General features: G+C 43.0%; 1 protein-coding gene across 1 annotated transcript in view; it reads right to left on the bottom strand.

Annotated features, from left to right (window-relative positions):
* NDRG1 (N-myc downstream regulated 1) overlaps positions 1-11,760 on the bottom strand; it is a 54,646-nt gene extending 42,886 nt beyond the window's left edge. The window contains exon 1 of the mRNA XM_070942008.1: positions 11,710-11,760. The gene's annotated coding sequence lies outside the window, so the exon portion shown is untranslated. The remainder of the gene's footprint in view (positions 1-11,709) is intronic.
* Positions 11,761-12,303: the final 543 nt, after the last annotated feature.

Genomic DNA, 12,303 nt, shown 5'->3' with positions numbered 1-12,303 from the left:
ACCCTCTTGGGGTAAGTGGGGGTTAAACTCTCGCCTCCAAAGATAATGGCAAATATTTGGTGGCTTTATGGTTTTTCAGGGGGTGTGTTATGCGTCTGGCTTTCAGGAAGTCGTTTAATGATTGAAAGTCTTATCAAGGAACTGAAAAAACCAGCAACATTTAGTAAACAGAAGTTTAAGACTTTGGGAACAATCAAAGAGTTTGAAATGTTACATGCTCTGAACATTCTGGGCTGTTGATGCTGCATTTATCCATTTTATTTTATTTTTATTTTTGCCAATCGCCTTGACCAGCTTGACTGTCAGAAGGCAGACCTAGCGATCATTAAAAAATGGAATAAATTTGAAGCGGAGCGGAACACGCCGGATTAGAAATAAGTCTGAAGACTTTGGTCAAATTTAGCTACAGCTGGTTTCCGTTTCCCAACCTCAATGCAAGCAAATTCTGCAGCAACCAGCCTCTTTCTCCACATGCAAAAGGGCTTTACTACTGTTGGAAGAAATGTCCTTCTGGGTTCAGCTCCAAGTGGGGAAAAAGACACGGGAAACATGGAGACTGCTTGGAAAGATGGTTTAATGGTTTGAGTTCCTGAACAGAAAAGGGCCGAGATGCTGCGAGTCCCCGGGTTTTATGCCCTCTCTGAGCCCTGAACTTCCTGGGGCATAGGAAGAGTATCCTGATTGGTTGTCAGACTCCCAGAGGGTGGGGGTCTTAACTAGCCTTGCTGGCTGATGTAATCTTCCCAGGTGCCATGTGGTGAGTTTCTGTTGCTAGATGGGTCCTATTGTGTTGCAGATGAAGGTCCATTGACAAAGGTGGCGGGGGGGGGATTGAGTTTCTGCTTCTGACCCATTGACAAAGGGTGGGGGGAGGAGGCAGGAAGCTGCTTTGTCTTTAAAACATGTTTCTCCATTTCTCATCCAGAGAAATATAATATTCTGCCTTTTTAATATTTCCTAAAATATTTCATTCTTCTAGGAGAGGGGTGAGTGCTAACTTCCTACAATCCCTCCTTTTTTTTCAAAACGTGAGTTTTCAAAACTTCCTACATTACTGCACTTGGTCAGATCATTGATATTTACAAGCTATTTTCTTTCTGAATTAATCCAGGAGAGTTCGTTTTAGCAGTCTCTCGGCGTTTCCTCTAAAACCCAACCACTTTAAAAAAGACTTCACATTGCTCTGCTGAAAAAAAGCAAACATTCTCATAGCAGCAGGAGTATCTCAGTGTAACCTCTCCTTGGGCCAACATGAGCAAATATCACTTTCTAACCTTTGTAAACATGACCTAGATGCAGGCTGCAAACGTTTAATGAGCCTGAACGCACCCACTGCACCAAACAATTCTGGCTGTGGGTGAAATTGATCAGCAAATTTTTCTTCTCTGGGTAAAGTTCAAAAGCCCTGTTAAAATTAAGGACTTTGCCTGTCACATGGTCATCTAGGCAAGGTGGCCTTTTTACCTACCGTGTTTCCCCGAAAATAGGACCCTGTCTTATATTATTTTGAACCCCAAAATAAGCGCTTGGTCTTATTTTCGGGGAGGTCTTATTATTTTAGGGTGCATGGAGCAAGACGGGGCTCCTCTTGCCGTCTTACCTGATTTCCAGCTCTGCCTCCCTAACCCTAACCAGAGGAAATAGCGGGGACCAGCTGCACATGCGTTTAAATATTTCGGGGGGGGGCTTATTTTAGCACATGTGCTCAAAAGCCCAATTGGGCTTATTATCAGGGGATGTCTTATTTTCGGGGAAACAGGATAGAGTGAAATAAAGCCAGATCATGTTGATTATCTCTCCTGAGGCCTGCTAAATAAGCTGGGACATTGAAATCAGCAGCTTTAAAAGCACTGTCAAACTATGTTATCTCTTCGCCTTGAGAAAGTACAATCAAATTTAGAATAGGCAAATTCCAGTTCTCAAACCATGGTCACCAAGCAGTGTGTCCCAACCTCAGCAACTTTGAGATGCGTGGACTTCAACCTCCAGAATTCTCCAGCTAGCATTCTGTCAAAGTTGAGAAACACTAGTCTACACTATATTTAACTAGCGTAGATGAGTAGACGTTAAGGCTTGCGAAATCTATCTTTCTACTCCGCTTCTTCGAGGAAGTCAAGATGGACCATCTAAAAAATCAGATACAAAATGGTTTCTTAAGAAGTTATGAAGCAAGATTCTCTACGTAGGCTCTCAAATCAGGGCAATACATCAAGCCATGGTTTGAAACTAAATGTCCTTGATCTCAGCCACAGAAGTACAGCACAGGACTTTCTGTTGGTGATATTTGCTCAACGATTGGGGTCAGAAATCTGATCTCATCCAACCTAGGAGAGATCTAACATCTGCAAAAACCACCATGTGCCCACATAATTAACAAATCTGCAGATTGCAAATAGTTTTATCCTGCATTCCACGCTTCTGAAAGGAAGATAAGGGTCCCAGCTCCGAGTCCTACAGTGAATGTTATTTCCAGTCATTGATTTGCAAATCAGATTAACCCAGATTTTAGTTCAATGAACACTGGCCCAAAACACCCAGAGCAGAACCTCCCTCTGTTGCTGTTAACATTGGGATGATTTTAATTCTGTTATATGTATCTCTGCCATGACACAATCCTTCACATTCCCAACATGAAATTAAACTGCCACCTGTTTCCTATCTTTATAGTGGATATGATCGTGAATCAAGCCTTTCCCAACTGGAAACTTTTAGACAAGTAGGATCAGAATTCCCAGCCATCATGGAGATAGTTTGGGAATTCAATTCCAATACAATTGGAATACCGCGCAAGTAATTGTGCTGTGTGAGGTATGATAAAATAGTTGGGGCAGAACCATTTTGATAAGTAAAAGCACAGAAATCAGCAGGAAAATTTCTTGCTTTGCTTTGTTTAAATTCTATTTTTGATATATTACACAGGAATTTAACCACTAGAAAAAAATTGCATGAAAAAAAATTCAAGCTACCAAAATAAGGTAGCTTCATTTATGGAATATGAAGTTGTGCAAAGACACAACTTTGGACATATGTCCAAAGTATGAATTTTCTGATAGGATGCCACATCTGTACATCTGATTCTATAAACCTCATGCATTCTTTTATTACCTCAAGTGCAGCCATGGCATGCGTCCAAACTTCATCACAACTTTCTCAATCAACAAACCCAAAATTAATCAAAATCCTTTAACCTTGCTTGTGCCTGTTCCAGCCTAGGAGGCCACCTGATTAAATTCTTCACAGGCGGGCCAAAGTTGAAGTTGCAAGAGTTAGGCAAGATCTGCAGCATGAGGTTAATTGTAATTAAAAAACCATTCATTGCTCTTCAACCACGATTAAAAATTACACAAGAACACATGACAAACGTCTCTTGGGTGCCCTCCGGACAGTTGGCATTCATCCGCAAGGAATGGTATAAGAAGGCACCAGGAAGGCCTGAGGCTGAAATGCTGAGACAACATAAACTGCAGATGCTAAACATTCCTGAAAATTTTCAAAAGGGTCAGATTCAGGATAACTCAAGCAAAGCGTTGTACAAAACTGCTTTACAATTGGCAAAGTAGCCAATCAGGGGACAGGTTGTTAAAAGAAGCAAGTGGCTGCATGGGCTGGGACACTTGAACACACACACACACACACACACACACACACACACACACACAGATCCATTCTAATAGGACCTTTTTAAATGCCCAATTCAGTACTGTTGAACTTCCTTACGGCATTAAACTTATGCTATTACTTCCTTATTAAAGTTGATCACAACACGATCCTGACCCAGAAGGATTGAGCATGCAGAGTGACAGGCTACTAAATTAAAACCCAACATGAAGTATGGCAGGTTCCTTGGTGCTGAGCTTGGTGGTTTACTTGCAGACATTTCATTACCAAACTAGGTAGTGTCATCAGTGCTAGGCTAGGCTAGCACTTAATTGGGTAATGAAACATCTGGAGGAAAATCCTCAAGCTCTGATAGCACCAAGGACCTGAGTTACAAATATTCTCTTTTATCAATACAAAGCCCTGTTTACAATTTACCAGGGTGGATAAAAAATCAATGATTTTTTTAAAAAAATCAAAAAAATCAGATTTTTTTAATTTAAATCAGATTTTTTTTATTTAAATCGGATTTTTTTAATTTAAATTGGATTTTTTTGATTTTTATCGAATTTATTTTAATAAAAAACTTTTGGGGTAAAAATCTATCGTAAGATAGTTTTCTATTTAAGATACATAAATAATTTAGTTTATTCAGCATGAAATGGAGCTTAGTTATGTAGCATGAGGCTGTATATTCTGCAACACTGGGACTATCGGTGAGTCAACAGCAGACAAAGGAGTAGCAGAGATGACAGTTGCTCTTTAAAAATTATGATTTAAATCAAGTTGGTTTAAATCAAGCCTTTTTACTAGTGATTTAAATCATGATTTAAATTGTGATTTAAATCAAATCCACCCTGCAATTTACAGAATTTACAATTCTGATTCTAAAGGGACCTGACACATTTGCATAACTACTGTAGGCAGGGAATCAAACAGGGCATGTTATTCTGCTTAAGAAGTTAAGAGAAAACAGGCCATCCATTTCCGGGGATATATTTTCTTCTCCTAGGAATATGTTTCTTCCCATCCATCACATAAAAAAAAAAAGACACTGATGTCAGCAAAAATTCCCTAGTAAGACAATTAAGCTGGTAGTATCTGCAGCTACAGATAAGGGCAGAGGCTCGGCGATATCTGCCAATTGAAACACGGCCCTGAGTTTTCACCCTTGTGCAACCCAGATCTTAGCTTTCTCTGATAGGATCTGCCCAGAGATGGAAGAATGCTCCTTTGTTATTTTTCAGGGAAAACAATACCCGTGTTGTCACAGATAATCTGCCATCCCTTGTTCCTTCGTATGCACAGAGGTCCTTTTATCTGTTGAATTTCCAAAGCACCCAGGAAAACTTCGACTTGAATGAATGCGTAACGTTTCATAACAGTTTATTCTTTGTGTGACAACGGTTCATCTCTGCCCAAATGGCCAAAATCAGCTGGCTATTTCTTATTCTGGCAGGAGTTAAGGATAAACAGTGTGGAGCAATAGTCAGCCATGTTCATCACAAGTGTCTTTGCGGGGTTTTTTTCACTCCTTTTCCAAATGGCATTTATCTTGATTTCACACCCATGCTCCTTTTAATGCTCAGTCCCACATCCAAGCATGCGCTTCCATGCCCAAAATAACACAAACCTATTGCCTCCATTGCCCTAATGAAGAACAAAGGAACTGAATTGTCATGCATTAGAACAGGGGGTTGCCAACTGTGGCAACTTTAAGACTTGTGAACTTCAACTCCCAGAGTTCCTCAGCCAGCAAAACTGTGGACTTCAAGACAGCAAAGCTGGCTGAGGAACTCTGGGAGTTGAAGTCCACAAGTCTTAAAGTTGCCATGGTTGGAGACCATCAGTGGGTTGCACATTATGTTGCTACCGGTTCGCCACACATGTATGCTTGCTTCGTGCACATGAATGCCTGGTTCACATGCACGCCTGCCTTCCACGCATGCGCCCGGCCTCAAAAACATGCCTAAATAGGACAGCATAGAGCCAGGGCAGGTGGGCGGGCCCATCAGCGATTTACGCTACCGGTTCAGGCGAACCGGTTCGAACCGGCTGAATACCACCTGTTGGAGATCCCTGCTTTAGAAGAGCAATTGATCCTGCAAATAAACCCAGCTTCTAGCACTCAATAAACTTTGCGGAGATGCTTCTGAGTGAGCATCGATCACCTTGATCTCAAAACAGCACAGATTTATAGTTAGAACTGGATGACTGTATATTCGCAGATTAATACCTCTTCTGAAAACACACCTTTGTTTTAAATGAAACGAAGCAATAATCATAAAAGAAACCACTCGAGGTCTGTTGATGCAAGAGGCTACTGTGAGTGGCTATTGTGTAACTATGTTTGTGTATCTGCCTATACTATCATTGTTAAATGATTTTGTGGTCGTGGTTCTGAGTTTCCTGAAGATTGATTTTTCATCTGGGATATTTTTATAAGTTGTCTTTGCTGTTTTGGTAACTTGTTTTTATATGTTGTGGCAATTCTAGAGTCACTCTGGTGAAATGAGGGCCCCCTATAGGTAGAATAAAATGAATAAATGCGACTTTCTGAAATCACAAAGGGCAAGTTTAGTTGTTGTTTCAGGAAAACAAACTCCTTCTCAGTCTGCACTCTCCTAATTCCCAGAATCCTTTGCTACAATGCTGAGAATCCCCTTTCTGACCAAGATTTATGGGAACTGAATCTATAACACCTCTGGAAAGGCCGTTTTGTGGCGAGGATGAGGAAGTCCCATCAAAAGTTCCTCTGTGTTGACTTAATACCCCATCCCCCACCTCCGATGCCACGTTCATGTTTGTTCGAGTTACATGTAAAGCATCCCCGAAGTCATCTCTGCTCATCTGAAGCTCCTAAGAAATTCAACGCTATTCCAAAGAATACTCATTGAACTGTTTCTGTTTTACTCCACCTAAAATGTCTTCTTCGCAGTTTGGCTTTCTTTTCATCTATGGGTATGAACAGCCCAACTTAAATAAGTTGGAAAAAGAATGCTTAATTAGTCTGCTAGTCGAACAAAAGGAAAAGTTATCAAACCATGTATGTTTGCCGGCCAGCCTTTGCTTCTCAATCTTAGATTGCCTCAGCCTAAAGACATAATTTTCAAGAGGACCAAGCCATCTATCACTCATGGAATTCTGCCCTCCCCCAAAAAAATTTCCCTTTTGGAATTTCTTCTCCTTCTACAAAGGATAAGCAAAACATAAAAGTGGCCTGATCCAATGAAATGTCATCAAAGATACATTTATGCAAAGACAGATGTTGGTTTCTGGGTGCAATTCAAGATGCTGGCTGTCACTTATGAAGGCCTCCATGGCAGGGGGTGTAGATAGTTGAAGACTACCTATCTCCCATAATATCTGCCCGCCCAATTCGCTTCAACATGCTGCACTTAACAGAACGACAGAGTTGGAAGAGATCTTGGAGGTCTTCTAGTCCAATACTGGTCAGGCAGGAAATCTTGAACTATTTCAGACAAATCTCTTCTGAAAAACTTCCAGTGTTGAAGCATCCACAACTTCTGGAGGTAAGTCTTTCCACGGCTTAATTGTTCTGTCAGGAAATGTCTCCTTAGTTCTAGGTTGCTTCTCTCCTTGATTAGTTTCCATCAATGGCTTCTTGTCCTGCCTTCAGGTACTTTGCTGGGATTTATTCTGGGTCCCACCAATTAACCAAAGCCACCTTATGAGACCCAAGAGATTGCCTTGCAACAGCCCCCTTGGAAATCAAGATGGCTCCATCTTATCTACCTTCTGGTGATCTTTGAAAATTTGGTTCTTTACCCAAGCCTGGGCCAGGTCCCCTTTTATAGTGGGCATAGTATATAGTTTGGAGCTTTTTTGTGGTCTCTCTCTCCATACACCAGTTGTGTGTTGTGCTATTTGGTGTGTTAGTTTTAGTATATTACTGTTTTAATTTTAGGAAGCTACTCAGAGCTGTTCTAGATACAGGTAGTCTAGACGTTTGACTTGCAAAAAACAATTGTAAGAACTACAACACTCAAGTCCACAGGGTGCAGTAACTAGGGTTTATGGGATTTGAGGACTGAGAGTAATAGGATACGAAAGGCTCAACTTTAAGCACACAGAAAGACTTCTTCTATCATTTGGTAGGTAGAAGAATATTTTTGTTCCTAACGCGGATTTTTACAGAGCAGGGCAACACACACTGATAATTCAACAAATTCCAGAAATGGAATTAACGCACACTTGTTTCTTTTGTTTTAATAAGAAGTGATCTGGGCACAGTTCCTAAGGCAGCTCATCACAAAAGCAACGACAGGGCCAAGGAACAGCCGTTTGCCACAACTTGTTGCAAGCACAGGAAGAACCTCCCACGGAGATCTAGCCCTCTTCCAAGGCCAGCCCAACTTGCAAGAGGATTCCAGCTGTTTCACTGTTTATCCAAGAAGGGCAAAGGGAATATCGAGAGCTTTTGCTGTCCAAGTGGGAATGGTGAACTTTGACTCTCTTCTGGCCATCCTTCCTAAGTCAGAAAATCAGTGAGAAGCTTTGCAGGACCCTCTTCTTACAAGGTTGAGGGACACGGATCTATGGACCTCCAGGAATTCTCCCTTGAAGGATTCACCAAACCTGAAAGCAAACTCTTCTTCACATATTAAGAACATGCTACCCCAAAAGAATCCGGTGCCACCTATAAGGGCAGGAGGGATTAGTGCTGCACCTGGAACTGAAAATACAGCTGGGCACCTTCCAGAAGAAAGTCCTTCAACTCCAAGAATCCCTGAGCCACCATGATCACCATGTCCACATTAACAGATTAAAAGAGTTGGAAGGGAGCTTCAAGTCCTGCCCCCCGCCCAAGCAGGAGACCCTACACCATTTCTGACAGATGGCAGTCCAGTCTCTTCTTGAAAGCCTCCAGTGATGAAGCTCCCACAACTTCCGAAGGCAACTTCTGTTCCATTGGTTGATTGCTCTGCCAGAAATTTTCTTCTTATTTCCAGGTTGAATCTCTCCTTGATCAGTTTCCATCCATTATTCCTTGTTTGGCCTTCAGGTGCCTTGAAAAACAGCTTGACCCCCTCCTCTCTGTGGCCGCCACTCAAGTATTGGAAGACTGCTATCATGTCTTCCCTGGTCCTTCTCTTCACTAGACTAGCCATGTCCAGTTCCTGCAACCGTTCATCCTATGTTTTGGCCTCCAGTCCCCTAATCATCTTGGTTGCTCTTCTCTGCACTTTTTGTGGAGCCTCAACATCATTTTTATAATGTGGTGACCACACATTGTGGGAGGGTTTCCAGGCAGCTTAAATTTATGCAGTTGAAAGTTCTCACATGCTTAGTCTTGAGAAGCCCTGCTGATATACAGCCTAACTTCCCTCCCAGTCATAGTTTCCCTATACAGGTAGTCCTTGATTTACAACAGTTGACTTAGTGACCATTTAAAGTTTCAACAGCACTGAAAAAAAGTGACTCGGGACCATTTTTTCAGGCATGTGACCATTGCAGCATCCCCAGTCACGTGATTTACACTTGGATGCTTGACAACTGACTCATATTTATGATAGTTGCAGCGTCCCTGAGTCACATGATCACCATTTGTGACCTTCTGACCAGCAAAGTCAATGGGGAAAACCAGATTCATTTAACAACCAGGTTACTCATTTAACAACTGCAGTGATTCCCCTTAACAAATGAGGCAAAACCTACTTACCAAATTTCTTACTTAAGAAATAAATTTTGGGCTCAATTGTGGTCGTAAGTCGAAGACTATCTTTTCATCTGATGACCCTTCGCCAGTATTATCTAAGCAGCAGCTACCTCCTGGCAACTCAAGCAAATAAATTGTGACCACACCAGTTTGAAAAATCCAACTACACCCTCTAGCTATAGCAAGATCCCAGAGGAATCATTCAGCTGCAATTAAAACAGCGTCCTCTGACAAAACAAAAACAAAAATACAGTTGGAAAGAAAAGCTTTCTGATCCGATTTTTACAAGCGTTCCAGGCTATTTAAAATCATCTTCCAGACTATGAGATTCACACTTGTATCTCTGGTCTTCTTTGTCTTCAAACCTTATTCAGCTGATGCAATGAATTTCAGTCCATGTAAAACCTCTGCAAAGCCTAACAGTTTAACAGTTTATTCCTCCCAAATGTGCATTTTTAAAATTCTACCATGTTAAAGAACTCTGCTTATTACGGTCCCCACAGTGCACACAGTCTTAGCTGATCTTGGAAAAGTTAATAGGATCCAGAGAGTTGTAAGTTGGATGGGGCACCACCAGGAAATGCCAGAGATACAGGCTATATGGGGAAGATGAAAAGCACTGGAAGAAAATAACAGCAAATCACTTCCTATTTGTTGCCAAGAAAACTGCAGACTGAAAATGAATAAAACTAAAGGGAAACCTGATATTTGCATGCTGGTGTTTGGAAGGCAATAGAATCTTACCGACTTTTAAATTTTCTTTTTATACAAGATGCTAAACTGGAACAGTGCTGGGTAGGTTTGAGGCTCAGCCATTGACTTAATGCTTTGTGTGAACAGGCCCACAGTTTTAAGGCAGCAAACAGATGGTGTATAGTAATGCTATGTAAACCTATCACTACATTTTACTAATTCAAGTTTAGTATGTCGTGGGAATATTTTCAGCCTTCCCTCCTTGTGTTCTACCCTATTAAACAGATAAAGATGGCCAAATACTACAAGAAAACTTAAGTCGTTTTAACTCTAGTTCAGGGAATTTTTACTTTGATTTTTAAGAAAATCAACTTGTGGGGTCCTTGGTTATTTTCTTGCAAACATCTCATTTCCCAACTAAGTAACATCATCAGTGCTAGAAGGGAAGTGGAGTTTGCTCTCTAAATGTGTATGTAAAGAGAGCAAACTCCACTCCCTTCTAGCACTGAGAATGTTATTTAGTTGGGTAATGAAATGTCTGCAGGAAAACAACCAAGCAGAGAGCACCGAGGACCTCCCAGTTCAATCCTGAGCTACAAATATTCATTTCTGTTGCTACTCATCTCATATTCTGTCCTTCAACAGCGAACAGATCAATATATAAGTCAGCCCAGCTGCACTTTTCAAAGTTAAAACAAGAGTCACGTAAATCAGTGGCTCTCAACCTGGATGTAGGGATTCAACTCCCAGAATTAAGGAGTCTTAACCACATCTTAAGTTTGCCCCAAAGGCTGAGAAACACTGATCTTAAACTCCCACCATCTCAAAAATCAGGCAATCCAAAATAAAAAGAGTCAGTATTGCTTCAGAAACAGGTGAATTCGCTTGAACATTTTGCAACTCTGGACAAGGGGGAAAAAAAAGCAAGACTTAGAATAACTTTTGAAAGCAACACAGGCAATTTTGCCTCTCCAGCCAGCCAAGAACAGGACATTAAAGAATCCATTCTTGGCATAAACTCTGCTGACCTAACAAAACAAGGAGGCTCATCTGGGGTCCCCCATAATTCATCCTAGGAAATTTGTGGTCCTCAAAACCTAGCTGACAAGAGAAGGCTCTCCCCCCCCCTTTACTTTACTTTTCTTTTTAAAAAAAGAAAGCCTGAATTGTCCATTTCTTCCTATAAGGCCAAATTTCCGATAAACCACTAAGCAAGGAAGGCAGGCAAAGCAACTTGGGGTGTCCATTGGCAGAAGAATGATGTGGGGGGAGAGAGAGAGAGATATGAAAATAAGATAGGATGCCCAACTGCAAAAGAAAATCATCATTTTTTTGGGAGGGGGGGGTCAGAAGCTCAAGTCCGATGGGGGGGGAGTAGATGAGGGGGTTTTTTGGGTGGGGGGCAAAACTTTTCCAAACTTTTTCAAAACTTCTCCTTTTGAAAGAATGGGGCAGACTGGGAGGGAGGGGGTGAAGTATCATGTTTGTTTGGCCTCGTACCTCCCCCCCTCTCACTCTATTTAGTCCTCCCCCCCCACTCACAACAACCCGGCGAGGTCGACTCGGCAAACCCAGCGCTCGACTCCCTTTCCCATCCTCCCTACCCAGCCCGACCGCCCCCAGTTTTGTTTTCTTCCCTCCCCAGAACTTTCCCCACCAGCCCTTCGCGGACGACGGGAGCAGCCGCTCGCTCAACGACCGACTGGGCGGGCGTAAAAAAGCGCGACGAACTCTCTCACCTGGGCGGGCGGGAGCCCTTTCAAGACGCTGCCCCGAGCCGAGACCCTCACCGAGCCGGGAAGGAGAGAGGAAAAAAAGACAAGAGGGGCGCTTTGAAGCACGGACCGAGACCCCCTCACCGCCTCCTCAAAAAAAAAACAAAAACCGTTCTCGACCAACGGACGCTTCACGAAGCGCCACGGACCACCTGCACCCACGCGACCCCGCACGCCTCTCCTCAGTCCGGCGCCGCGGGAGGAGTATTTATAGGCAGGGTCCGGCCAGCCACGCCCTCTCCCCTCTGAAGGGGCGTTCCCTAGGCTACGCCCCCCCCCCGCCCAGCCGCCTCTGCCCCGCCGGACAGGCTGGACCACCCGCGCGCCGCTCCTCCCCCCTCTCCAAGCCCCTCCCACCAACCCCGCTGAAAAGGAAGCCCGTGCGGGAAGGCGCTCGCTTGACTCTCGGGGAGACGGCGAAGGAGGGGAGCCAGGCGAAGGTCGGTGGGGCGTGAAAAGAGATTATTTTTCCCCCCTCGAAAGAAGCAAGAAACGAGGCAACGGCAGCTTTTCCGGACTGGCGGCATTCCCCAAGATTTTAGCGCCCTCCGGATACAG

Source organism: Pituophis catenifer, unplaced genomic scaffold, assembly GCF_029215685.1.
Source record: "Pituophis catenifer annectens isolate HBS135680 unplaced genomic scaffold, rPitCat1.0.hap2 SCAF_3, whole genome shotgun sequence".
Classification (NCBI taxonomy): domain Eukaryota; kingdom Metazoa; phylum Chordata; class Lepidosauria; order Squamata; family Colubridae; genus Pituophis; species Pituophis catenifer.
Note: the sequence above shows the minus strand (reverse complement) of the source record. Positions and strands in the feature narration are given on the sequence as shown.